At 46.4% G+C, this 27,977-nt stretch overlaps 2 pseudogenes; both read right to left on the bottom strand.

The window, feature by feature from the left end:
• Positions 1 to 6,405, bottom strand: part of LOC131481755 (mortality factor 4-like protein 2) — a 44,891-nt pseudogene extending 38,486 nt beyond the window's left edge.
• Positions 6,406 to 13,191: 6,786 nt separating this feature from the next.
• Positions 13,192 to 26,822, bottom strand: LOC131481756 (mortality factor 4-like protein 2; annotated as a pseudogene).
• Between the last annotated feature and the right edge of the window lie 1,155 nt (positions 26,823 to 27,977).

Raw genomic sequence — 27,977 nt, forward strand, 5'->3', positions numbered from 1 at the left:
CTCCCAAGCTCCCAGTGAAAGTCCCTTCTCACCCGGTTGCTGGTGGAGTTCAGATTGCTGTTAGCTGAATGCCGCTGGAGTATCAGTCACTGCAACACCACACTGTTGTGCCCACTGCTTTCCTGTGTCTGTCAGTTTCCAGGTACTCCTCTGCTATTGTTGTGTCCTTTCCTATTTCCTGAAATATGTCCTCTCTGCTTCATCCTGATTAACTGTTTTTCCATCCGTTTAAACATGTCCTTACCCTATTCTGCCATCTTGATCCTTCCAAAGATGCAGAATTCTTTGCCAGATACTTTAGGAAATCATGCAAGTAGCCCAACAACAGAGCAAGGTTCTTCTAATCAAGGGGCTTATAAGCCAGCATTGCTCCAGTTCTCACAAACAATCTCAGTGGGTGTGGTGCCTCATAGACCTGGGACATTGGTGCATCAGAGTGGGCCAACAAGATCTTGGCATACTGGGGCCTCTCAAACTTGTAGAGCAGTTGAGTGCCCAACATCATATTGAAATACTCCTTAATGCCTCCCTCCACCTCATTAACCACATACTCCTTGTTATCGATGTTTTCCTGTGACTTCTTGCAGTTGCCATATTCTTCCAGAATTGCATCAACATTCTTCTTAGGAGGGAGTTGAGACAGCTGCTTCTGCCTGGTTACCAAGTCCCAGTCCTCGACAATCCATGGTTTTCACTCTTCAGGAATCTTTACTTTAACTTCCATTCGATTCTTGAATGCATCCTCACTCTCGACAGTGGGATTAGCCCGTGCCCTCTTCTTAGGCGGCAGCTGGGGTGCTTGGCTGGTGCTTCTGCCATTTCTGTTTCCAGGGGTCTTTTGCTTGTTCTGGTCTTCCTCATTGATCCAGAAGGGGGGTTCTCAGCCAAATGATCCCCCCATCTTCCTGGCAGAGCTTGTTCAGCATTCTTCAGCTGCTGACCAGTTGACTTCTTTCCTGAGGAGGCACCTCTGATCTTCTCTGCATGTTGCCTCTCGTTGGCCTTTTGAAGTTTTCTTCCGCAGCTTGGTTTCCACGAGCTTGAGAGCCCTGCTTTCTGGAACTCATTCAACCCCTTTTTATTACAACCAAAGATATTTCTTCTTTCCTTTTCAAGAATGCCTAGATTTTTCCTGATTTTTATAGATCTTCTGGGATGGTCTGTAAGAGTGGAGTAGGAGACACATGTGAAGATTCTGTAATCAGGACTGGTTCTGCAATCAGGACCATGTTCCTGATCCTTACTGTATAGGAAACCTAAGCTTTTCTGGTGGTGATCTAAAAGGAGAATCCAGTTCTTCCCAGGAGCTGACGTGTGTTCACTGCCGTTTTTACAACTGCCATAGTTGGGGTAATAGTTAAACCCATTTTCTTTCTTTTTTTCCTTAAAATATTTTTTATTATATTTTTGACATTCTTTACATGGTTAATTAGGGTAAAAAGGTTCAAGGGCTAGAGGAAGGTGGGTAAGACTATTATTTCCACATTGTCTCCTTCATGTATCTGGGGTTAAGGGGACCATTAAAGGAGACGCCCCACCCAGTCTCCCACCCACTCCAGGTCCCAGATGTGGGTCATGCTCTGAGGGTCTTGCTCAAGTGGTTTTGATAGTTCAACAGTTATGAATTGCTGCCAATCTTGCCACTCCAAACACGATGAGGTCATTGAAGAATCCACTGATTGACATAGTCCATCTTAGAGTCTCCATTTGCCCAGTTTTTCACTGCCAACACATAGCTGAGGTGGTTGGTTGAGCTGTTCTGTCTTTTGTCTTTTCATGGTTAGGGTTCTGAGTCTGGCAGTTCAGCTGGGGTAATCCCCAAAGAAACTTTGTCTGATGTAATCCCATACCAGATCTTTGTATGTACTATGAAGTACAGGTCCTGGTGCAGTCCATCGCCCCAATCAGTTGGTGGTTGCAATTGCTGGGTTGGTTCTGTTTCCAGCCCCATCTTCCAATGGAACCAATGGGTATTGCAGTTCAGTCTGACTGCCCAGCACATACTCGGCCCTCACATAAACCAGTGGGAGCTGCAGCCTAGTTGGAGCGGCCCACAATAACCCCCACCAGGCCCACTCCCTACCCTGGTTTGCCAGTATGTGTAGCAGACTAGTCCAGTCTCTCCCACATGCCATTCAGCTCTCATACATGTCAATAGGCATTAAAGGCTAGTTCCATCTAACCAGCTCCACTATGCAGCCTACACAGATGCTGTTGGGTGCCTTTCTGTCTAGCCACTCTTGCCCCTGCCCTGGTTTTATTGCCCTCTAGTGGAAGTGGTAACCCAAGAGGGAGGAGCCCACTGTTTCCCTTCTAGGCCACTCCCACTCCCGCATTATGCACTCTCCAGGTGGTTCTGCAGTTTAACTTGACAAAATTGGCTCCTAGTGCCAGCTTCTGCCAGCTGATGCTGTGGCCAAGCCCTACCAACTCTCACCCACTCTAATTTTTGTTTGCACCAGTCGGAACAATGAGCCCAACCTGGCTTTTCCCTGATCTAGTCCACATGAGGCCCACAGGTGTTGTAGCCCTGCTTGGTCTGGTCTGCCCCCATCCCAGCTCACTGTCCAGCTGTCCAGCAGGGGAACCCCCCTCTATTCCCCCTGCCAGCTCCGCCTCCTCCCTTCCTGGTTCTCACATGTGATGGTTGGGCACTGCGGTCACATCCAGTACAGGTAACCTCACCTTGGCATTCTGTATTGCGCACTGGTTTTTGTCATGACCGAACCTGGCTCGACTCACGCTCTGTTCTGGTGCTCAGATTCACCAGTGGGTGAACTGAACTGATTCAGCCTGGTCTGCCATTTGGGGAGAGAAGCAGGGGATGTGGGAACTCAATCCCCCTCCCTCATTCCCTAGTCCTAATCAAGACACACACCAACAGGTACATCACGTATACACACACAGAGACACACACAGATATATCTATATCTTTAGAAACACTGCATACATACATAAACAACTATGTGATCAATGCCTACATGAATACATACTTGCATAAATTCATAGGTAAGCACATATATAGATACACAGGTGCACAGCTCTAACTTCAAATAAAGAAATTCTGTGTATAATTTTTGTCATCTATTTTTTCTCACGGGAAAGACATGTTTTTAAAGATTTATTTATTCTAATTTGAAACTCCGATAACAGAATTGGAGAGACAGGGAAATTTTTCTGTCCATTGAATCACTTCCCAAATGTCCGCAATGGCCACACTGTGCCGACCTGAAGCCAGGAGCTAGGTTCTTCTTCCAGGTCTCCCACAAATTTACAGGGTCCCGGGATTTGGGTCATTCTGTACTATTTCCCCAGACCACAAGCATGGAACTGAATGGGAAGAGGGTTGCCATGATTAGAACTCGCACAGCGAAATACTGTGCAAATGAAGACTATGAATCAGTGGATTCTTCAACGACCTCACCGAGCTAGGAGTGGCGAAAATGGCAGCGAGTCATAACTGGTGAACTATTAAAACCACTTGAGCAAGGATCTCAGAGCATGCCCCACAGCCGGGACTTGGGGAGGGTGGGAAACTGGGTGGGGCTTCTCCCTCAATATCCCCCTTTACCTCAGATACAAGAAGGAAACAATATGGACATAATAGTCTTACCCACTTCCCTATTGCCTCTGAACCTTTTTACCATAATTAACTATGTAAAGATTGTCAACAATATAATTAAAAATAATTTAAAAAGATAAATGTACAAAGAGCACAAATTATGTATATACATAGGCAATTCATAAAATTTATTCTTCTGTTTCAAATATCTGCTTATATGGAAAACACCAATTTAACATCATTAGAGTTGACTCTTCAAATATTCAATGAAAAACAGGAGTTAAGTAGAGGACACACACACAGAGAGAACAAGAGAGAGAAAGAGAGAGAGAGTTCTTTCATCTGCTAGTTCACTTCCCAAATGGCTTAATGGCTGGAGCTGAGCTGATCGGAAGACAGGAGCCATGAGCTTCCTCCTTGTTTCCCAGGATTGGGACAGGATAAGTGATAAATGCCTGTATTCCTGCCATCCTTAATGTCACCTGAAGTCCAAGACCTGTTGAACTTTCAAAACTGCATGATCAGGACACTTGGCGTATGCCTCACATTGGGGACCGGGGATGGGTCGGAGGCTGGGAGGGGCTTCTCCATTTATCTCTCCCCTTCCCCAGATACAGAAAAAAAAAATAACGTTAATATGGAAACAATGCTTTTACCCACTTTCCTGTAGCCCTTGACCTGACAATGTAAAGATTATTAAAATAAAAGAATTAAAAAAAAAAAAGAACTCGCAGGAATTTGGGATCCTGGCATGTGCAAGATGAAGACTTTAGCTGCTAAGATACCACACTGTTTTTAAAGGCTTATTTTATTTTATTTTATTTATTTTTAATTCATTAATTACATTGTATTATGTGACACAGTTTCATAGGTACATGGATTCTCCCCACCCCTCCTCAAACCCTCCCACCATGGTGGATTCCTCCACATTGTTGCATAACCACAGCTCAACTTCAGTTGAGATTCCCCCATTGCAAGCGTATACCAAACATAGAGTCCAGCATCTTATTGTCCAGTCAAATTCAACGGCGTCTTAGGTATACCCTTTCTGGTCTGAAGACAGAGCCAGCAGAGTATCATCCCAGTCAATTGAAAGCTCCAACATACCATCAGCAAAAATATACATCATTATGGAATTAATTGACATAGTAATGAGTAACCAATATGTTAAAAGTAAATGCGAGTTCCTAGCCACCTTCTGTGACCACCTCACTTACATTTCAATTTTAGTTTATACACAACATATAACATTCATAACATAACATTTATACATAACATCGTATCATCTTAAATTAAGGCAAACATGTGGTATTTAACCTTTTGGGATTGGCTCATTTCCCTTAGCATTATGGTTTCCAGTTTGGCACATGTGGCTACAAAGAACTGCATTTTGTTTTTTTTTTAATAGCTGGGTAGTATTCCATGGAGTAGATGAACCATAGCTTTCTTATCCAATCCTCTGTTGATGGGCATTTTGGTTAGCATTTTTTAATATTTTTATTGGAAAAGCAGATTTACAGAGAGAATGAGAGACAGAGAAAGATTCTACATTTGCTGGTTCACTCCTCAGATGGCCAGAATGGCGCCAGTTGAGTCCATCCAAACCCAGGAGTTTCTTCTGGGTCGCCCACACGGGTACAAGACTTCGGGCCTTCTCTACTGCTTTCCCAGGCCACAGGCAGGGAGCTGGGTCTGAAGTGGAACAGTCGGGACTTGAACTTCCTCCCATATGGGATCCCAGTACATGGAAGGATCAGATTGATTGCCCCCAACCCCCACCCTTGCAGATGGCAGGAGGACCATGCAAGGGAACCCCAGACCCTGCCCAGGGAAGGCGCCCAATCCCCTACTCCCAACCAGGGCTGTGGAAGGCGCCCCGACCCCCCACCCTTCCAGGAGTCTGGGGACCTGCCCTAGGGGTCCCCCTGCCACGACCCGGCCTGGGGAAGGCTCCCTTGACCCAGCAGGGAAAGACGACCCCACCCAACCCTTCAGGTGGCTGGGCCTGCTAGAGGGGCTGCAGACCTGGGCCAGAAAAGGTGCCTTGACCCCCTACCCTTCCAGGAGTCTGGGGGTTCCCGAGAAACGGGCTGCGGAAGGCTCCCCCACACCCTACCCTTCTGAGCACCCTCCCACCCCCCACCACAGCCAGGGAAGGCGTCCCCCAACCCCGACCAGGGAAGGCACTCCCACCTCCCACTGGTCCAAGCAGCCGGGCGCCCTCCCGAGTTCCCCTGACCTGGTCCTGGGAAGGCCCCACCATCTCCTACCCTTCCAAGCGGCAGGGGCCTTCCGACTGGCCGCTGACCAGTGCCGTGCATCGGGATTACCTTTTATTTTTAAAGATGCATCCCACACGTGAGACTTGGAGGAAGTTCCTGGATCCAGGCTTCGGATCGGCGCAGCACCAGCTGGGGTCACGCTGTTGCGGCCACTTGAGGAATGAATCATCCGATGGAAGATCTTCCTCTGTCACCTCCTCTCTGTATATCTGACTGGGTGATAAAAATAAATAAATCTTTAAAAAAAAAAAAACCTCAAAAAAAACTGGCTCCTGACCAGTGCCGTACTTTCTTCCTTTTTTTTTTTCTTTTTAAACATTTTACTTTTAATGGAAATCTAGACAGACAGAGGAAGATCCTCTGTCACTGACTTAGGGTTTTGCGCGCCTCACTTCTTCCCTTCCAGATGCACTGGAGGACGGCCATTGCCGAGCACGCCGGGGTCACGTAGGTGACGTCTTCACGTGAGCGCCGGGGTCACGCACACGCTTGGGTCACGCTGGCGTCAGGGTCACTCTCAGGAGTCATTCGACGCCAGGACTCCGAGGTGAGCGGACGCATGGAAGCGCAGGTAAGGCGCTGACAGGATAGTTAGTGTGAGGGCCCCGGCCGGGGTGGAGGGGCTCGCGGCTAGGACAGAGGGGCGCCGGGTTGGGGTGGAGGGCTCCTGGCTAGGACAGAGGGGCACCGGGCCAGGGTGGAGGGGCTCGCGGCTAGGACAGAGGGGCACCGGGCCAGGGTGGAGGGGCTCGCGGCTAGGACAGAGGGGCACCGGGTTGGGGTGGAGGGCTCGCGGCTAGGACAGAGGGGCATCGGGCCAGGGTGGAGGGCTCGCGGCTAGGACAGAGGGGCACCGGGCCAGGGTTGAGGGGCTCCCGGCTAGGACAGAGGGGCGCCGGCTTGGGGTGGAGGGGCTCCTGGCTAGGACAGAGGGGCACCGGGTTGGGGTAGAGGGGTTCCCGGCTAGGACAGAGGGGCACCGGGTTGGGGTGGAGGGGTTCCCGGCCAGAGTGGAAGTGCACCGGGCCACGGGGTAGAGGGGCTCCCGGCAAGGCTGCAGGGGCACCGGGCCGGGGTGGGGGGGGCTTCTGGCCAGGGTGGAAGGGTTCTCAGCCAGGGTAGAAGGTTATTGGGGTGGAGCGTGGGGTCACTGGGTTGAGGTGGAGGGTTCCCGGTTGGGGTAGAGGGCTCTCTGCTGGGACCGAGTTCTCCTGGCCAGGGTGGAGGATCACTGGGCCGGAGTGGAGGGCCACTGGGCTGGAGCGCAGGGTCACTGGGTTATGGGCGGACAGCTCTTGGCTATGACAGAGAGTCCCTGGGCTGGGACGGGTTGGAGGACTCCCGGATGGGATGGAGAGCTCCCGCCTGGGGTGGAGGGGTTGTGGCTGGGACAGTCTGGGACAGAGGGTCCTGGCTGAGGCGCAGTGGTTGGCCCTGGCAACCTTAGGTCACCGGTGTCCTCAGCCTCAGCTCCTTTTTCTTTCTTTTTTTTTTTTTTTTTAAGATTTATTTTTGTTTTTATTACCAAATCAGATATACACAGAGTAGAAGAGACAGAGAGGAAGATCTTCCGTCCGAAGCTTCACTCCCCAAGTGACTGCTACGGCCGGTACTGCACTGATCCGAAGCTGGGAACCAGGAACCTCTTCCAGGTCTCCCACACGGGTGCAGGGTCCCAAAGCTTTGGACCGTCCTCGTCTGCTTTCCCAGGCCACAAGCGGGGAGCTGGATGGGAAGTGGAGCTGCTGGGATTAGAACCGGAGCCCATATGGGATCCCGGCGCTGTTCAAGGCAAGGACTTTGGCTGCTAGGCCTCGCCACTGGGACCTCAGCTCCTTTTTCGTAGGTGGTGGTGGTTGTTATTTTGTGTGTGTGTGTGTGTGTGCGTGTGTGTGTGTTTGCGCGTGTTTTGATTCATGTCCAGGCTGCTCCTGGTTTTTTTCCCAAATGGAGGGCCGTATGGCAGGGGCACACCAGGTCATGTGTAGGATGTGGGCACTTGGGCTCTCGGTCACGTTTGTGCAGGACCAGCAACAGTCGTAACTTGGTTCTTGAGTGCTGGGATCCTGGGGGTGGGACGGACAATGTAGGCCTCTTGAAAGGAGTTGAGTAGCCTGGCTGAGATGGTAGAAGTTGGGGAAGTGGTCTGGGACTCAGGTGCTGGACTGGGCAGGAGGGCTAGTTTGGGGTTAGACAGACTGGACTCAGGTACCACATTGTTTCTGCAACAGGACTTTGCAGCAGGAGTCCGCCGGAGTCAAGCTTCAGGACCAGTTTGGCTGCAGATTTCTGCTCTCAAGTGCTGTAGTGTTTGAACCCTGATGGATAGCACAGTCCTGTGGAATCCCAGGTAAGCTATGTGGCTGGGTTGGGCTACAGGGGCTTGGCTGGGGCAGCGGAGCTAGACAGGGTCATGTGGTCACTGGGGTCCCATGGGCACCAGGGTCATACCTCAGGAGCAGTGTGGCTGCTGGTGGTCAGTTGCCAGAACACAGAGAGGACTGTGCAGCCCTGAGGAACTGCTGCTGAAGCATGCCTTCAAAGTGGTCTAAGTGGAGGGGCCCTGGGCTGGAGTGAGGGGGCGGGGACAGGGTTGAGGGGCTGGCATCATGTGGGTGCCTGGTTCACGCCCCAGGACCAGCTTGGCTGTCAGGACCTGATTCCTGGCACACAGAGGTCTTTGGACAGGGATAGACTGTTCAGACCTGAGCAACTGCAGGTAAGGTCCATGGCCAAGTTGGGGAAAGTGGAGGGGCCTCTCAGGGGCTTAGGGGCTGTGCTAGAGTACCTGGCTGGGTCACATGGGTATTGGGGTAGTGTCTCCAAATGAGCTCTTTGGGACTTTGGTTTGGCAAAGGCTGTGTTCCTTGGGCGTGCGTGAGAGGGCATGCAGCCACTCATAACCCCAGGTGACCCGTATGGCTAGAATGGATAAAGTGGAGGGGTGCAGGGGCAGGGCCAGAGGGGCCAGGCTGGCATGGGATGCTGCTTTGTGTTGGGGTGGCTGGGCTGGGGATGGAGCAGCCAGGCTCAGCCAGAGGGACCATGCTAGGATTGAGGGTCTGTACCTCACAGAAGGGACTGCATTGGGGCTGGAAATAATAGGCCCGTGCAGCCATGGTCTTTTCCTGAACAGGACAGAGTGCCAAAAACAGGGTTCTGTATGTTCCAGGGTCTCTCAGTGCCAAGGTCATGTTCAGGACCAGCTTGGATGCCAGGATTCAGTTCCTAGAGCTCTGTGCTTCTTGGGCCCAGATGGACTGTGAAACCCTGCCGAGCCCCGGGCAAGCTTCATGCTTGGGAAGATAGAAGTGGAGGAGCCCCGCCGGGGCAGAGCTGAGATGTTGGGGCATGAAGGAGTGGAGCAGCCACACTTGGGTTGGACAGGCTGGATCTAGGAGGCCATGTTATTTCCCTGGCAGGACAACCTTCGAGCAGGAGGGTCCTGGGATCATCATGACGCTGGGATCAAGCTCCAGTTCTGGCTTGGCTGCTGCCACGTGGTTTTCCGAACTCTATGGTCCTTGGTACCTGAAGTGCTGTACAGCCCTTTGAATCCCCAGTTGAGCTGCATGACTGCTGTTTCAGGGTTCAGGGTCTGGGCCCACTGTTGAGCTCTAGGACCAGCGTGGCTGTCCAGGCTCAGTTCCTTGAGCGTGGAGGTCCTTAGGACCAAAGCAACTGTATAGCTCTCTGGAACCCTCAATAAGCTGTGCTTCTGGGATGGCAAAACTGGAAGGATGATTGGGCTGGGGTGCAGAGGTAGTGCTGGGGTGGAGGGTCCTGGTTGGGGTGTGTGTCTGTGCCTAGATGGAGGGGCCACAAAGGGCCGGACAGGTTGGACCCAGGTGGCTGTGATGTTTCCCCTAACTAGAACCACCAGGCAGGTGTGCACTGAGTTTTCATGGGCACAATAGTCATGTGATGGCTGAGGTTAAGCTCTAGGACCAGCTTGGCTGCCAGGACTTGGTTCCCAGAATACTGTGGTACCTGGGGCCAGATGGTTCATGCAGCCTTGTGTATCCCCAAGTGAATCACATGATGTGAATGGTCAAAGTGAAGGGGGCTATGCTAACATCCCTACTGGGATGGATTGGTTGCTCTAGGGATGGAGGGAGCAGACTGATGCTGGCCATGGTCTGTCTCCAACAGGACAGAAATTGAATGGGAGTGTACTGGGGTTATGTGAGTGTTGGAGTCCCATCTATGGACCAGCTTGGCTACAGGGACTCAGTGTACCGATGGCTGGGCTTTCTGGGACTGCACAAACAGCTTCTCAGGGCCCCAGGTGTCTCGAGGCTGGATAGCAAAAGTGGAGGGGACCAGGCTTGTGTGGAGGGCCTGGGCCTGTGTGGTGGGGCAAGGCTGCACTGGAGGGTACCAGGTGGGTGGATGGCCTGGCTAGGCCAGAGGAGCTGGGCTTGCGTGGAGAGACTCGTTGGGGCTGGAGAGGGAATGCTCAGATGACCGTGTCTTTCCTTGAACAGGATGTCCTGCTGAGCATCAGGAGCATGCCAGGTGTTCTGTATGCAGTGGGGTAATGGGTACTGAGGTCCAGGTACCAGAGTCATGCCCCAGGATGAGCTTGGTTGAAGGACCTTGGGCCCCAAAGGACTATGCAGGCACATGGATCCCCAGGTGAGCCCGGCACAGACAATAAAAGTGGAGGGGGCCCGGCTGGGGTGGAGCGTCTGGGCTTGGGCAGAAGGGCTGCATTGGGGCTGGACCCAGGTGCCCTCGGGTTTTCCCTCATAGGACATCTGTCAGACATGAGTGTGCCAGGGTCACCAGGGTGCCAGTGCCTCGTCCAAGGACCAGCTTGGCTGCAGGGTTTCCATTTGATGAGCACTGTAGTCCCTGAGTCTGGATTGACTGTGCAGCCACATGCAACGCCCAGGTGAGCTGGGTGGTCAGGATGGCAAAAGTTGAGGAGCCTGGCTGGGGCTGGAGCATCTGGGTTCAAGTGAATAGGCCATACTGGGGCAGAGGGACTGTGCCTGGCAGGAGAAACTACACTGGGGCCAGATATGCTTGGCCCAGGTGGCCATGGTCTTTCCCCGCACAGGACGATGATGGAGTGGCAGGAATGCCCTGGTTTTCTGTGTGCTGGAGTCGCATGTCAGCATCATGCCTCAGGAACAGCTTGGCCACTGGGACTCAGTTTTCAGAGCACTGTAGTCCCTGGATCCAAGTGGATGGTGCTGCCCTGCAGAACCCCACGTGAGCTGTGTGGCACAGATGACAAAAGTGGACAGACACCATGGTGGATTGGAAGGGCTGGGAAAGGACTGGAGATGCCGTGCCAGGGCAGAGGGACCTCACTGGGACTGGGCAGGCTGGGCTCAGGCTGCTGTTGCCCCCAGGTTTAGCTCCACTTCTGTCTGTCATGCCTCAGAGCTGAGCAGGCACAGGGGTCGGATGCTGTGTGCGGTGACTCTAGTTGATGTTAGAGATCTGCAGGAGCATCTGACTCTGGTGATTGCCACTGGACACAGGCATGGGATGGAGGCCTGTGGAGGTTTGGAGGGAGGAGAGGAACCCTAATGCCCTGTGTGGCAAGGATAATTTGGCATGGGCAACAACCTTTAGGTGCCAAGTGTGGGGACAGGATTGGTGGGAGCCAGGAATTTGAGGTTGGTGACTTAGTGTCCCATGGAGAGCATTTATAAATGGTAGTAGAGGTTCTGTAGCATGCCCAGCATGTAACACTGAGAGTCTTTCAGGCACTTGTGGCCAACATAAACTGACCTTATCCTGGTATCGTCCAGTACCACTAGATCTTGGAACCCTCAGAGTAGGATCCAGCAGACAAAGCAGATCCTTTCCTAACGCCTGATGCAGTGTGTTCTTGCCTTGGAAACAGCTCCTGCAGTTTTCCAGGGATTTTCCAGCAGACCGTGTCTAGGACACATGAAATCAGGAAGCAGGTGAACGGGATTATCTGGGAAGCTGAAGTTCACGGATTGTCGCCTGCACGATGTCTTCAATGACTTCCTTATACCAGCACCCAGCTCATCAAAAGTGTAAGTTGTTTTGTTACTTGCTTTGAATAGTCACCACTTTATGGGGAGCCAGAGATAATGGGATTTGATGTGATGTGTTCTGCTCTCTGCTGTTGAAATTTCTTTTTAGGATTAATGACTGGTTTTTTGATTAGTAGCATCTTTATTTTGTTCGAAGCATTTAAAAGAAATTTCATGATAAGATGTTCTCATTGTCTCATTTCCCCACCCCTTTTTGAAGTGGCCCACAGTTGTACCACATTGTAGGGCACTCACAAGCTGGGTGTGGCGTTCTTCCAGGACATCTGTAGCTGGTCTGACCCTCTGGACACCAGAGTGTGGCCTCATCTATTGGTTGGGTTCATTAGATAATGATCAGCCATTTTGAAAGTCTCTGTCTACTTGCAGTGTTGTCAACTTAAACTTTATGATGGTTTTGTACCTGTGAAGTAAAGTTAAGTATGGATAGGTTGCTGAGCTTCAGTCCATGTATGGTTTTATTTAAGTATGTATTATGTTTGTTCTGGACACCAGGAATCCCTGAGTAGATTAGCCCATGGGAAAATTAGACGTGTGAGGTTTCTTTTGTACTCAGTGTGGATATACAAGATGGGTATACAATATTCCCCACATGATTCTTATATTAAAGATTGCTTCTCCGGTCCCGGCGGTGTGGCCTAGCGGCTAAAGTCCTCACCTTGAAAGCCCCGGGATCCCATATGGGCACCAGTTCTAATCCCGGCAGCTCCACTTCCCATCCAGCTCCCCGCTTGTGGCCTGGGAAAGCAGTCGAGGACGGCCCAATGCATTGGGACCCTGCTTTCACATGGGAGACCTGAAAGAAGCTCCTGGCTTCAGATCAGCTTAGCTCCAGTCGTTGTGGCCACTTAGGGGATAAACCAGTGATGGAAGGTTTTTCTCTGTATCTCCTCTGTGTATATCTGCCTTTGCAATAATAAATAAATAAATCTGAAAAAGAAGATATGTGTGTTTGCATTTGGAAAGGATCCAACAAACATGCCATCCAGAACGGTGGGACTGGGGAATTGTGTTGAACTTCCCACACCCCACTGTCCTCTTTGCCCACTGCCTACTGCCAGCTCCATGGGTATTTTAGGTTAAAGAAGGAAGTGCTGGCTGAATGATGAGAGACTTGGTAGGCATGCCAGTTCTATATTTAAGTAAAAATATCTTGGTTGAGGGTGGCTTATTGCCTCTGTAGGGTGGGGCTAGGGATAAGGGGACCCTCAGCATGGCTCTGCTTCGTCTGTGGCCTTGATGGATGAGGACAAGCCTGCCTGACAGGGTCAGGCCTGCGAACCATCTTTTCAGGGAGCTCATTAGGTCACCCTGGAGCTATAGAATAGGGGAACACAGGTTTGCTTGTGTATTTAAAAATCTGCAAAAACAAAACGACAAGGAGACCACTGCAGTAGCCCTCAAGTATGTACAAACTGTGACAAAAATTTACAGGATATTCTAGAAGGAACTCGTTTTTCAAATCATAGCACAGAGGGTTTGTATCCTAGCCTAGGCACTGTGCTAAGCCTTTCTTGGGTGTTCAGTTACCCCTCATGGGAGATGCCATTGTCCTCTACTGTATAGCAGCTGAGGACCAGAGAAGATGAGTGACTGATGCAGATTTATCCTACCAGGGAGCATTCAAGATGGACTTTGAGCTCAGGCCTTTTCTGCTGTGGGCTCTGAAGCCACCGACCCCCAGGCCTGAGTATCTCTCTTCATTTGGCTTCAAGGACTTTTGACCCTTCCCCAAAGGGTGTAAACAAGGATTACCACATGGGAATGAGGCTGTTACCTCCTTGATGTCTCTGTTTCAGCACCAGTCCTTTAAAAGCCTGTCCAGTAAAGCCACAGCCAAGTGCATTGGTGCCATCATTGCTGTTGAGTCCCTTGCTTGCCTTCTTTGGGGTGGACCCCGCTGTGCTTTCCTCCTCTGCACCTGTGCTCATGTGGGCCCCTCTCTGCTGAATGCCAGTGACGGTTTGTCAAGGCTGGCTTGGGTCCTGTGTCTTCCGTGTTCTTCACAAAAGGGGAAAACCCTTGTCGTTTGAGGTTTCTCCCTTCTTGGAGCCTATAGTCTGAATGATGCACTTCTTTGTATCTGTTACATCTTCTGTTGGTTTTATTTCATGGGTGTTAGGCTGCTGTAACCAGCTGCCATTAAAACTCTCAGAATAGAAACAGTATCTACTCAGTATTCTTTTTTTTTTTTTAAGGTTTATTTATTTGATTACAAAGTCAGATATACAGAGAGGAGGAGAGACAGAGAGGAAGATCTTCTGTCCGATGATTCACTCCCCAAGTGAGCCGCAATGGGCCAGCGCGTGCTGATCCCATGCCGGGAACCAGGAACCTCTTCCAGGTCTCCCACGCGGGTGCAGGGTCCCAAAGCTTTGGACCGTCCTCGACTGCTTTCCCAGGCCACAAGCAGGGAGCTGGATGGGAGGTGGAGCTGCCGGGATTAGAACGGGTGCCCATATGGGATCCCGGGGTGTTCAAGGCGAGGACCTTGGCCGCTAGGCCATGCCGTCGGGCCCTACTCAGTATTCTGTAATACCCTGCACAGACTCTGAAAATCAGGGCTCCCAAAATTGGGATTCATGTTAGTTCTTATTGCTTTTGGTCAGTATCCAACCAATCATAACATCCTTTAAACTCCAGTGCTAGAATATTGCATAAATCTCTGCCATCAGCACCAGGCAAAACCATCATGTCTTGCTCGGACAATGACTGAAGCTTCCAGATTGCACTCCTGCTTCTCTGTTTAGTTCCTCCAGTGAAGCAGCTTCATTACACCGAGAGTGGGGTTTTCATTTCCTTGGCTTTGTAGCTTTGATGGTCTTAACATATTCTCCCATGATGGAATATGGTAGCTTATGTTCTTGTTGGAATTTACTCGTTCCAAGATTCCAAGAGGAAGTGAAAGTAAATTTGAAGAAAGCAAGCAGGCTGATTCTCTCTTAAGAGAACTTCCAGGACCTGGCATTGTGCCTCAATTGGTTAATCCTTTACTTTTAAATGTCTGCATCCCCTATGGGTGCTGGCTTAGATGTCCTAGATGCAACAGTTAGGACCCCTTTGTCTCCCTGCTTGTGGCCTGGGAAAGCAGTCGAGGATGGCCCAAAGCATTGGGATCCTGCACTCGGGAGGCTCCTGGCTCCTGGCTTTGGATCAGTTGAACTCTGGCTTTGTGGCCATTTGCTTAATGAACTAGCATATGGAAGATCTTTCCCTCTCTCTCTGTAAATCTGGCTTTCCAACTATATATATATATATATTTTTCCAACTATATTTTTGATGTATCTATATATATGTAGAAATATAAATACATATACATGTATTTATATGGATAGATAGAGATAGCTAGAGAGAGAGAGAGAGAGAGAGAGAGAAACTTTCAAGCTCCCTGCAGCTTACCTCTTTATGTCTCATTAGCCAGAGATTAATCATGGAGAGCCAGTCAAGGGTCAGATCCAAATCCAGGTTCTGTTATGAAGCAGGTGGTAGAGAATGGGTGCTGAAAAGGACCATACTGTGGATTTACTTGTGTTGTCCCAACTTTGTGGCTTGGGGAAAGTGATTCCTGTGTGCTCATGTGATGGTGCTTTTCTAAATTTGTTTCATTGATGCGATTAGGAGACATGAGGAGAAACTTTAGGTAAATCATTTCCTTTAATAATTTACAGTAGTAATTTTAATAATCTTGCAGGTAGAAAAATGATAAATAGTATGTTAAACCCAGAATTTCAAAGAAAGAGTATACAAATGAATTAAAGATAAAATTAAACATAGAATTAAAGAATAATTGTTAAAAATTAAGTGAATAATAACATCCAAAATCCAGAAAAGCATGAATATGTAGTGGTTAAGTATGAATTCTGACAAAAAAAACTGTGCATCCGTCATTCATGCATGGCCTTTCACACCTTAGTGAGTTGATTTTCAAGGTTGCATTAATGGGGCTGGTATGGCAGTGTAACAAGCTAATCCTCCATATGTGGTGCCAACATCCCAGATGGGCACTGGTTTGTATCGTGGATGCTCCAGTTCCAACTCAACTCTCTATACATGATCTGAGAAAGCAGTGGAGGATGGCCCAAGTCCTTGGGCACTTGGACCCTCTTTGGAGTCCCAGCTTCAGACTGGCACAGCTCTGGCTATTGGGACTGTTGGGAAGTGATCCAGTGGATGAAAGATCTGTCTGTCTCCCCTCCTACTCTTATCTCTGAATGTTTCAACCTTAAAGTAAAATAATAATCTAAAAATTGTTTATTTTTATTGGAAAGGCAAATCAGATTTACAGAGAGAAATAGAGAAAAATCTTTCATCCATTGGTTCACTCCCCAAGTGGCTGCAGTGGCTAGAGCTGAGCTGATCTGGAGTCAGGAGCTAAAAGCTTCTTTGGACTTCCCACACTGGTGCCGGGGCCCAAGGACTTGGACCATCCTAGACTGCTTTCCAGAACACAAGCAGGGAGCTTGATGGGAAGTGGAACATTATTCTTCCTTATTCTTCAGTGACACATTATTATCTTTTTAAATGTATTATTATTATTATTATTATTTTATGATACAGTTAAAGAGGCTCCAAGGATTTCCCTTATGCTCCTCCCCAGCTTCCCTCCCCCCCCACCTAGTTCCTCGATATCATTACTAAAGTATAGTTCTTCATACACAGTCATATGTCATCATTGCGGGCATGGACAATGGTAGAGTCTAGCATTTTATTTTCAAGATATAGTAAACAGTTTCATTGTAATTCCATCTTTGTCTTGAGGTAGAGATGCATATTACATTGTATCCTCACATCTGGATATGTTATTCTCCATTTCACAGTTACTGAACATCCCCTTAAATATAAAGTCACAGTACAAAATCAACAATAGGAAGAAAAATAGAAATTTACAATGCCATGAAGTTATCATGTTACTAGGGATGACAGTCTGTGTTACAGAGCTACTATACAGCCCCTTAAATGAAAAGACACACAACAAAATCAACAACAGGAAGAAAAAAGAAATTAACAACACCAAGAAGTTAAATAACATGCTACTGAATGACGAATGTGTCGCTGAAGAGTAATGTTCTTCGCTGAGTACATTGTTCTTGGTTGACAGTTGTTCTGTTTCAGGATTTGAAAAATGTTACTCCATTCTCCTCTTGCTTGAAGGGTCCCTTATGAGAAGACGGCACTGATTCTGATTGGTTTTCCTCTAACTATAGTCTTGTCTTCGTGCTTGTTTCAGAATTCTTTACTTGTAATTGTTGGAGGGGAGCTTTAAGACAACATGTCTGAGTGAGGTTCTTTTTGGGTTGAATCTGGGGTTCTATGTCCTTTCTGGATTTGGGTTGCCTTAATGATCTCGGTGTTTTGGAAGTTCTCCTTTATAAGTTCATTGAATACCTCCTGCAATGCTGTCTCTCTTTCCACTTCTTCAGGAAGACCTATAATTCTAATATTTGAATTTTTAATGGCATTATTCAGTTCTTGTATACATTTATGGCTCTGTTCAGATTTTCTTCCAGATGCTTAGTGAGTTGTGTGTTCTTGTTTTGGTAGTCTTCTGTTTCTGATATTCTGTCTTCTGCAGCATTCATTCTGTTGGTCAGCCTTTGTACTGTGCTTTTTAACCCTGCTATGTCATTTTGGTCCTGTTTTATTTCTGTGATGATGTGATTTTTATTTTTTTATTTTTTGAAGATTGATTTATTTTTATTGCAAAGTCAGATATATAGAGAGAGGATGAGAGACAGAGAGGAGGATCTCTCCTCCAATGGTTCATGCCCCAAGTCACCACAATGGCTGGTGCTAAGCCAATCTGAAGCCAAGAGCCATGAACTTCTTCTGGGTCTCCCATGGTATGCAGGGTCCCAAGGCTTTGGGCCTTTTTCAACTGCTTTCCCAGGCCACCAGCAGGGAGCTGGATGGGAAGTGGGGTCACCAGGATTAGAACCTGTGCCCATATGGGATCTCGGAGTGTTCAAAGTGAGGCCTTTAGTCACTAGATCACTTTGCTGGGCCCAGATGATGTGAATTTTTTTTAAATTATCTACATCATCATTAGTATCATTTTACTCTAGCCCCCCTTCACGCATATTTTGCCCCAAGGGTCATCCTGCCTTTCTCCACCTGGGCAGGCACCCTCAGGGTTTTCCATAGATCGATTTGTGACACCAAATTTTGCTTGAGTCCCTGGTTCCTCTGGATGGTGTCTGCCTTCACCCTGTTGTGCTGCAGATACAGCTTGCAGTCTCGAGAGTCTTCCATGTGTATCTCTCTGCTGCATGCCACCTGCCTCAGTCTGGTCAACTCCTGGGTGTTTTGGACAGCTTTCCCGACAATTCTCCTCTTTCTGCCCTCTCCTCCACTGAATCCCATCCCCTTCCTTCTGCACCCTTGGTTATTAGGCCTGCTGTAGTTGCCCATCTTCTTTTCCTCTCCCATATTATTACAATAGTATAGTACTTCATAAGCAACCATAAGTCTATCATTGTTGTTTAATTGTATCCTGACATTGCTAGCACAGACTGGCAGAAAGTCCAGCATGATTTTCTCAAAATATCCAACAGCTTCAATGGGAGTCCATCTTTGATTTGGAAAGAGAGATGCATCCTGCATTATATCTTCACAACTGGACACGATAATCTCTATTACACAGTTCTATACATTCGCTTAAATGAGAAGCTATGAAAGAAAACAATAGGAATAATAATAAAACAAAAGATTTATAGCACCATGAAGTTAACTAACTTATTACTGAATAACCAGTGTATCAATGTAGAAATGAGAAAGAAAACAGGAAAGCTTCTTGGAGAAGATGATGCTACTGTGTGATCCATGAGTCAGTGAGGATTTCAATAAGAGAAAAACTATTTTTGAAGAAGTGAAAATAAACACAATATCAAAACCCATGGATTGCAGCACAAACAATATTGAAGGGTTATTGATCTTACAATATGCATGAAGTTTGCCTTATATCAGGGAGAACATAATATATTTGTCCTTTTGTGGTTGACTTGCTTCACTGAGCATGATGGTCTCTAGTTGGGATCATTTGGTTGCAAATTGAGTAAGTTCATTCCTTTTAATGGCTGAGTAGTATTCCATGGATTAGATGTACCACATTTCTTTACCCACTCCTCTTTGGATGGGCATCTGGGTTGTTTCCATGTCTTTGCCATTGTAGCTTGTACTGCTGGAAATAAAGGATTACAGATCCCCTTCTCATATGCAGATTTCATTTCGTTTGGATATATTCCTAGGAGCTGTATAGCTAGTTCATATGACAAGTTTATTTGGAGTTCTCCAGTCACTCTCTGTACTGATTTCCATAGTGGTTGTACTAGTCTATACTCCCACCAGAAGTAAAGGAGGGTGCCTTTCTCCCCACATCCATGCCAGCAGGTGATGTTACTAGAATTCTGAATGTAGGCCAGTCTGATTGGAGTTAGGTGGTACCTCAAAGTGGATTTCATTTGTGTCTCCCCGACAACTAAGGAGCCTGAGCATCTTTTCATATGTCTGTCAGCCATTTGAATTTGTTCTTTTGAAAATGTCTGTTCATTTCTTTTGGCCATGTATTCACCGGTTTGTTTGTTTGCTTGTTTGTTTGTGTACCTGTGACTGGGTTTCTGAAGCTCCTTGTAGATCCTGTATATTAGTCCCTTATCACTTTTGTAGTGTGCAATGATTTTCTCCCATTCTTTTGCTTACTTCTTCACTTTGTAGTAGTTTCCTTTGTTGTACATAGACTTTTTAGTTTGATGTAGTCCCATTTGTGTATTTTGTCTTTGACTCACTGTGCTTTGATTGTCTTTTCCAAGTCTTTCTCCATTCCTATATCTTGGAGAGTGATTCCTATGTTTTCTTCCGATAGCTTGATAGTTTCTGGGTGCAGATTTAGGTGCTTGAACCATTTAGAGCTGATTTATATTGTATAAGGTGACAGGTGTGGGTCTTGCTTTGTACTTCTGCAGACTGCTATCCAATTGTCCCAACAGCATTTGTTAAAGATTTAAACCTTTTTCCTGGGTTGTTTTCAGTTTTCTTGTCAAAGATTAGTTGACTATACATGTGTGGACTCCATTCTGGTGTTTCTATTCTGTTCCATTGATCTTCTCTGTTTCTTTACCAGTACCAGACTGTTTTGATGACCACTGCTCTGTAGTATGTCTTGAGGTCTGGAATTGAAATTCTTCCAACTTGGTTTTTTTCTTCAGGATTGCTTAAGCTATGCAGGGTCTCTTGTGTTCCCAGATGAGCTTTTATATCTTCTCTTCTGTTTCGGAGAAGAATGCAGTTGGAATTTTAATTGGAGTGTAATTGGAATGTGTATTTTACTTTTCTTAAAATGCACATTTTGATGATTAAGATCCTTCTGATCCAGGAACATGGGAAGTTTCTCCATTTTTTATTGTCTTCCTCTATTTCTTTTTCTGATATTTTACAGTTTTTAATCATAGAAGTCTACATTTTGGCTAAATTAACTCCTAGGCATTTAAGGTTACTTTCCACTATTTTAAAAGGGGCTGTACTTTCAATTTCTTTCTCAGCCATGGAATTGCTGGTGCACATAGCGCCATCGATTTACGTTCATTGATTTTTTTATCCTGCTACTCTGCTGAAGTCTCTTATAAGTTCCAATAGACTCTTGATTGAATCTTTTGGTTCTCCTCTGGAGATGATGATGTCATCTGCACGTAGGGATAATTTTAATTCCTCATTTCCAATTTGGATTCCTTTAATATCATTTTCTTGCCTAATAACTCTGGCAAGGACTTCCAATATTATATTGAACAGCAGTAGTGAAAGTCAACATCCTTGTTTAGTTCTAGATCTTAGTAATATTCCATGGCTTAGATGTACTAGATCTTAGTAAGGTTTCCAGCCTTTCCATGTTTAATATGATGCCGGCATTGGTTTTTTCATAAACTGTTTTGTGTTGTAGAATGTTCCTTCTGTGCCTATCTTGCTTCAGGCTTTCAGCATGAAGTGGTGTTGAATTTTATCTAACACCTTCTCTGCATCTATTGAGATGATCATGTGGATTTTCCTTTTCAGTTTACTGATGCGGTGAGTTCTATTAATGATTTGTAAATGTTGAACCATCCCTGCATACCTGGTGTGGGTGAGTTGATCTGCCAGATGTACTGTTGGATCCTGTTGGCTAGTATTTTGCAGAGAATCTTTGTGTCTATGTTCACCAAGGATATTGGTCTATGGTTTTGTTTCTCTGTTGTGTCTCTGTGTGGCTTTGATATTAAGGTGGGTGACATTGGCTTCATAGAAAGAGTTGGAAAGGATTGCCTCCTTGTCTGTTGTTTGGAAAAGCTTGTGGAGAATTGGGGTAAGTTCTTGTAATATTTGATAGAATTCAACAGTGAAGCCACCTGGTCCCAGGCTTTTCTTGTTCGGGAGGGCTTTAATTACCAATTCAATCTCAGTTCTGTTATAGGTGTATTTAGATTGTTAGCTGCTTCTTGATTCAATTTTTGTGTCCAAAAAGTATCCATTTCTTCTTGGTCTTCTGATTTGTTCATATGTAGTTGCTTGCAATAGTTCCCAATAATTCTCTGTGTATCTGAGGTATTTGTTGTTCTATTTCCTTTTTGGTCTCTGATGCTATTGATGCATATCTTCTCCCTCCTTTTTTGATTAGTTGAGTTAGTGCAGCATCTATTTTGTTGATTTCCTGAAAGAATCAGCTCTTTGTTTCATTGATCTTTTGTATTGTTCTTTTGGTCTCACTTGGGTTTATTTCCTTCCTTATTTGGTTCTTTCTTTTTTCCTTTTAATCTTGGGATTGTTTTACTGTTGTCTTTCTAGCTCATTTAGCTCACGTATCATTCAATTTCCATGTATTTACCTGTCTTCTGGGGTATTCTGACTTATTGGTGTCTAGTTTTACTCCATGGTGGGCTGGGAAGATGCATGGTATAATTTAATTTTTAAAAAAAAAATGCTGTGGCTTGATTTGTGGCCTTGTAACATGATTAGTCCAGGAAAAAAAAATTTATATACTGGTGAAAAAAGTATACTCTCAGTCTCTCGGATGGAACGCTGTGTAGATATCAGTTAAGTCGATTTGCTCTAGTGTCTTTTGGATAGCTGGGTATATGGTAGATCAGTTTTCAGTCATCTTACTTACCACACTGACTTCCACGGTGCCTACCCTAGCCTACACTCCCACCAACTAGAGTTGGGTACCTTTTCCCCACATCCATGTCAGCACATATTGTTAGCAGATTTATGGAGATAGACCATTCTCACTGGAATTAGGGTAACCTCAGAATGCTTTTTATTTGCAGTTCCCTAATAGCTTGAAAGCCTGAGCCTTTTGTCATGTTTACTAGCCGTTTAAGTTTGTTCTCTTGAAAAAATGCTCATTTCCTTGGCCCATTACTTAAGAGTTTGTTTTGCTGTCACTGAGTTTCTGAAGTTCTTTATAAATCCTAGATATTAGGCCCTTTGATATTCTTTGTAAGTACTAGATGTTAGTCCCTTATCTCTGTTGAAGTCTACAAAGATTTTTTCAATCTGTTTTTTTAAAGACCTCCCTATTTTATTTTTTTTTACATTTTATTATTATTATTGGTATCATTTTTTGATACAGCTCCATATTCCCTTATCCACTCCCCAATTCCCTCCCCCCCACCTAGTCCTCTATATCATTGCTAACATATAGTTCTTCATACTCAGTCATATGTCCATCATTGTGGGCATGGACAATGGCAGAGAGTCCAGCATCCTATTGTCAAGATATAGTAAACAGTTTCATTATAAGTCCATCTTTGTCTGGAAGCAGAAATGCATACCACACTGCATCCTCACATCTGGATGTTAGTCTCCATTTCATAGCTACTGTACATCCCCTTAAATGAAAAGTCATAATACAAAATCAACAATAGGAAGAAAAATAGAAATTTACAATGCCATGAAGTTAAATGACATGTTACTAGATATGACAGTTTCCGTTACACAGTTATACATCCCCTAAAATGAAGAGCCACAAAAAAAATCAACATCCAGGAGAAAAAAGAACAACACCATGAAGTTAAATAACATGCTATTAAATGACTAACGTGTAGCTGAAGAAATGAAAATCAAGAACCTTCTTGAAGAAAATGATGCCACTGCATGATCTACGAGTCATTGAATGATTTAATCAGAAGAAAGTGTTTTGAAGAGATGAAGCCAACAGAAAACAACAAAACACATGTGATATAGTTTCCGCTGATCTTTGTTGAAGTGTGTTTCCTCCAGACAATAAGCAGATGGGTTTTGTTTTTTAATCCAGTCTACTAATCTAGGACGTTTGATTGAGCTTAAGCCATTTACATTCAGGGTTAAGATGTATGGATGGTACTTTGGTCCTGTCCTTTTAGGAATGGGTTGTTCATTGGTTTAGTCTTCTGTTGTCATTTTATTGGCATGTTCTTCGCATTGGCCTTTGGTTTTGGTAGGTGCTGTTCCTCTTCCCTGTCAAGAGAACATCTTGAATTATCATTTGTAGGGCAGGTTTGTAAGAGGCAAATTCTTTTAGCTTTTCTTTACTGCAGAAGAATTTTATTTCATTTTCAGAGACAAAAGAAAGCTTTGCTGGATATGTTATCCTAGGCCGCCAGTTTTTTTCTTTTAGAATCTGGAATATGTCACTCCATTCTCTTTTTTTTTTCACTTTTTTAAAAAGATTTATTCATTTTATTACTGCCAGGTATACACAGAGGAGGAGAGACAGAGAGGAAGATCTTCCGTCCGATGATTCACTTCCCAAGTGAGCCGCAGCGGGTCAATGCTCGCTGATCCGATGCCAGAAACCTGGAACCTCTTGCAGGTCTCCCACGCGGGTGCAGTGTCCCAATGCATTGGGCCGTCCTCAACTGCTTTCCCAGGCCACAAGCAGGGATCTGGATGGGAAGTGGAGCTGCCGGGATTAGAACCGGCGCCCATATGGGATCCCGGGGCTTTCAAGGCTAGGACATTAGCCCCTAGGCCACGCCGTCGGGCCCACTCCATTCTCTTCTTGCCTGTAGAGCTTCCTGTGAGAGATCTCCTGTGAGTTTAATTGGCATTGCTTTATATGTCAATTGATTTTTTTCATGTGCACATTTAAGGATCTTTTCCTTATGTTCAATTGAAGAGAACTTAAAGATCATGTGTCTTGGTGAAGATCGCTTTTGATGAGGCCTGTTGGGAGTTATGTGCCCCTCCTGGATCTTGTTTCCACATTCTTTCTCCAGATTAGGGAAATTTTCCTTTATTATTTCATTAAATACTTTTGCAGACTCAGCTTCTCTTCCTGCGCCTTCTGGGACTCCTATAACTCTTATATTTGGCCTCTTCATAGTGTCTTTCAATTCTTGAATACTTTTTTTGGCATGATCCAGCTCTGCTTCCAGCTTTTTGTTTGCTTCCCCCTGATAACAGGAAATACCTTCCAATTCTGAGATTCTTTCTTCTGCTTGCTTCATTCTATTTTGGAGACTCTCCACTATACTTTTAATTTGCTCTACTGTGTAATTAATTTCTGGTATATCAGCCTTGACTTGCCTTATTGCTTCCTTAAATTCTTCGAACTCTTGTATGTGTTTCTCATTGTTGATCAGAATCTTTACAATGAGTTTTATGAATTCTGTGTCCCCCATTTTCTCGATGTCTTCCTCAGTTAACTCTGAGATTGGCATAGGGTTTTGCTCCTTTGCAGGGGAGTTTTCGGTAATATTCATTGTGCTTTTGTCTCTCCTTTTGCTCTTGGTCATTGTACTTCTGGTTAGCAGAGTCTTCTCCTTGGGGCAGGTTTCTAAGCTCTGTCACCCAATGTGATTTTACTTATTGCTATTGGTACACAACTCTTTGCTTGCAGCCACTTGTGCCACAACCTCCAGCGAGTTCCAGGTCTGGGTTCTTATGTTAGATTTCCACCGTGGTCTCCACAGCCCCAGCTCCTGGCTCACCACTCTCCACCTCCTATGATACCGTGCTGAGGCTGCACTGTTGTCTCTGCAACCTTTCTCCCACTTTCAATTGGAGCAGGTCCCAGGATTAGAGAGACACCAGGCGTCCTATATAGTTAGCTTGTTGGTGGCACTGATCTTGCCGGAATCTGTTGGAGTCAGGTCTGGGTGCCACACGGACCTGTTTTGACCCGTACAATGCCACAGTCAGTATTTTCTTCCTGCGGGATCAGTGCAATCCATGGACCTCAATGAGTTCTCATGAGCTCAGCACATACGCAGTTCACTGTTGTCCCCTGCAGTCCTAAAGGTATTGCCACAGTGTACAAAATGGCACCTGACGTACCACTACTAGAGTTCTTGATCTGCTGGCCGTCAGGTCTTAGGGCTACCCAGACTTGTGTTGGGTGGAACCTGTAGGATGCCACGTAGCTGCAGTTCACTGAGTCAGAAATGAGTTTACTCCCAGCTCAGTGTGTGCTCAGTCCTTTCCCTTGCCTTTTCCTCCTTACGCAAAATGGCACACAGTTTGGCTCTAGGGGGCTGACAGGGCTGTGAAATCCACCCTGTTCTCCCACTGTCTGTCTGGGATCTGCTGCTCTGTCTCTGCTCCTGGTCAGATCAAACGGACCAGCAGGACGGACAGTTCTTTGTTTGGGCTCTCCTCCCAAGCTCCCAGTGAAAGTCCCTTCCCACCTGGTTGCTGATGGAGTTCAGATTGCTGTTAGCTGAATGCCGCTGGAGTATCAGTCACTGCAACACCACACTGTTGTGCCCACTGCTTTCCTGTGTCTGTCAGTTTCCAGGTACTCCTCTGCTATTGTTGTGTCCTTTCCTATTTCCTGAAATATGTCCTCTCTGCTTCATCCTGATTAACTGTTTTTCCGTCCGTTTAAACATGTCCTTACCCTATTCTGCCATCTTGATCCTTCCAAAGATGCAGAATTCTTTGCCAGATATTTTAGGAAATCATGCAAGTAGCCCAACAACAGAGCAAGGTTCTTCTAATCAAGGGGCTTATAAGCCAGCATTGCTCCAGTTCTCACAAACAATCTCAGTGGGTGTGGTGCCTCATAGACCTGGGACATTGTTGCATCAGGGTGGGCCAACATGATCTTGGCATACTGGGGCCTCTCAAACTTGTAGAGCAGTTGAGTGCCCAACATCACGTTGAAATACTCCTTAATGCCTCCCTCCACCTCATTAACCACATACTCCTTGTTATCGATGTTTTCCTGTGACTTCTTGCAGTTGCCATATTCTTCCAGGATTGCATGAACATTCTTCTTAGCAGGGAGTTGAAACAGTTGCTTCTGCCTGGTTGCCAAGTCCCAGTCCCCAACAATCCATGGTTTTAACTCTTCAGGAATCTTTACTTTAACTTCCATTCGATCCTTGAATGCATCCTCACTCTCGACAGTGGGATTAGCCCGTGCCCTCCTCTTAGGAGGCAGCTGGGGTGCTTAGCTGGTACTTCTGCCATTTCTGTTTCCAGGGGGGTCTTCTGCTTGTTCTGGTCTTCCTCATTGATCCAGAAGGGGGGTTCTTAGCCAAATGATCCCCCCATCTTCCTGGCAGAGCTTGTTCAGCATTCTTCAGCTGCTGGCCAGTTGACTTCTTTCCTGAGGAGGCACCTCTGATCTTCTCTGCATGTTGCCTCTCGTTGGCCTTTTGAAGTTTTCTTCCGCAGCTTGGTTTCCACGAGCTTGAGAGCCCTGCTTGCTGGAACTCATTCAACCCCTTTTTATTACAACCAAAGATATTTCTTCTTTAAGAATGCCTAGATTTTTCCTGAATTTTATAGATCTTCTGGGATGGTCTGTAAGAGTGGAGTAGGAGACACATGCGAAGATTCTGTAATCAGGACTGGTTCTGCAATCAGGACCATGTTCCTGATCCTTACTGTATAGGAAACCTAAGCTTTTCTGGTGGTGATCTAAAAGGAGAATCCAGTTCTTCCCAGGAGCTGACGTGTGTTCACTGCCATTTCTACAACCGCCATAGTTGGGGTAATAGTTAAACCCATTTTCTTTTTTTTTTCCTTAAAATATTTTTTATAATATTTTTGACGTTCTTTACATGGTTAATTAGGGTAAAAAGGTTCAAGGGCTAGAGGAAAGTGGGTAAGACTATTATTTCCACATTGTCTCCTTCATGTATCTGGGGTTAAGGGGACCATTAAAGTAGAAGCCCCACCCAGTCTCCCACCCACTCCAGGTCCCAGATGTGGGGCATGCTCCGAGGGTCTTCCTCAATGGTTTTGATAGTTCAACAGTTATGAATTGCTGCCAGTCTCGCCACTCCAAACACGATGAGGTCATTGAAGAATCCACTGATTGACATAGTCCATCTTAGAGTCTCCATTTGCACAGTTTTTCACTGCCAACACATAACTGAGGTGGTTGATTGAGCTGTTCTGTCTTTTGTCTTTTCATGGTTAGGGTTCTGAGTCCGGCAGTTCAATTGGGGAGATCCCCAAAGAAACTTTGTCTGATGTAATCCTATACCAGAGTTTTGTATGTACTATGAAGTACAGGTCCTGGTGCAGTCCATCGCCCCAGTCAGCTGGTGGTTGTAATTGCTGGGTTGGTTCTGTTTCCAGCCCCATCTTCCAATGGAACCAATGGGTATTGCAGTTCAGTCTGACTGCCCAGCACATACTCGGCCCTCACATAAACCAGTGGGAGCTGCAGCCTAGTTGGAGCGGCCCACAATAACCCCCACCAGGCCCGCTCCCTACCCTGGTTTGCCAGTATGTGTAGCAGACTAGTCCAGTCTGTCCCACATCGCATTCATCTCTCATACATGTCAGTAGGCATTAAAGGCTAGTTCCATCTAACCAACTCCACTGTGCAGCCTACACATATGCTGTTGGGTGCCTTTCTGTCTAGCCACTCTTGCCCCTGCCCTGGTTTTATTGCCCTCCAGTGGAAGTGGTAACCCAAGAGGGAGGAGCCCACTGTTTCCCTTCTAGGCCACTCCCACTCCCGCATTATGCACTCTCCAGGTGTTTCTGCAGTTTAACTTGACAAAATTGGCTCCCAGTGCCAGCTTCTGCCAGCTGATGCTGTGGCCAAGCCCTACCAACCCTCACCCACTCTAATTTTTGTTTGCACCAGTCGGAACAATGAGCCCAGCCTGGCTTTTCCCTGATCTA

Source organism: Ochotona princeps, chromosome 13 (assembly GCF_030435755.1).
Source record: "Ochotona princeps isolate mOchPri1 chromosome 13, mOchPri1.hap1, whole genome shotgun sequence".
In the NCBI taxonomy this organism is placed as follows: domain Eukaryota; kingdom Metazoa; phylum Chordata; class Mammalia; order Lagomorpha; family Ochotonidae; genus Ochotona; species Ochotona princeps.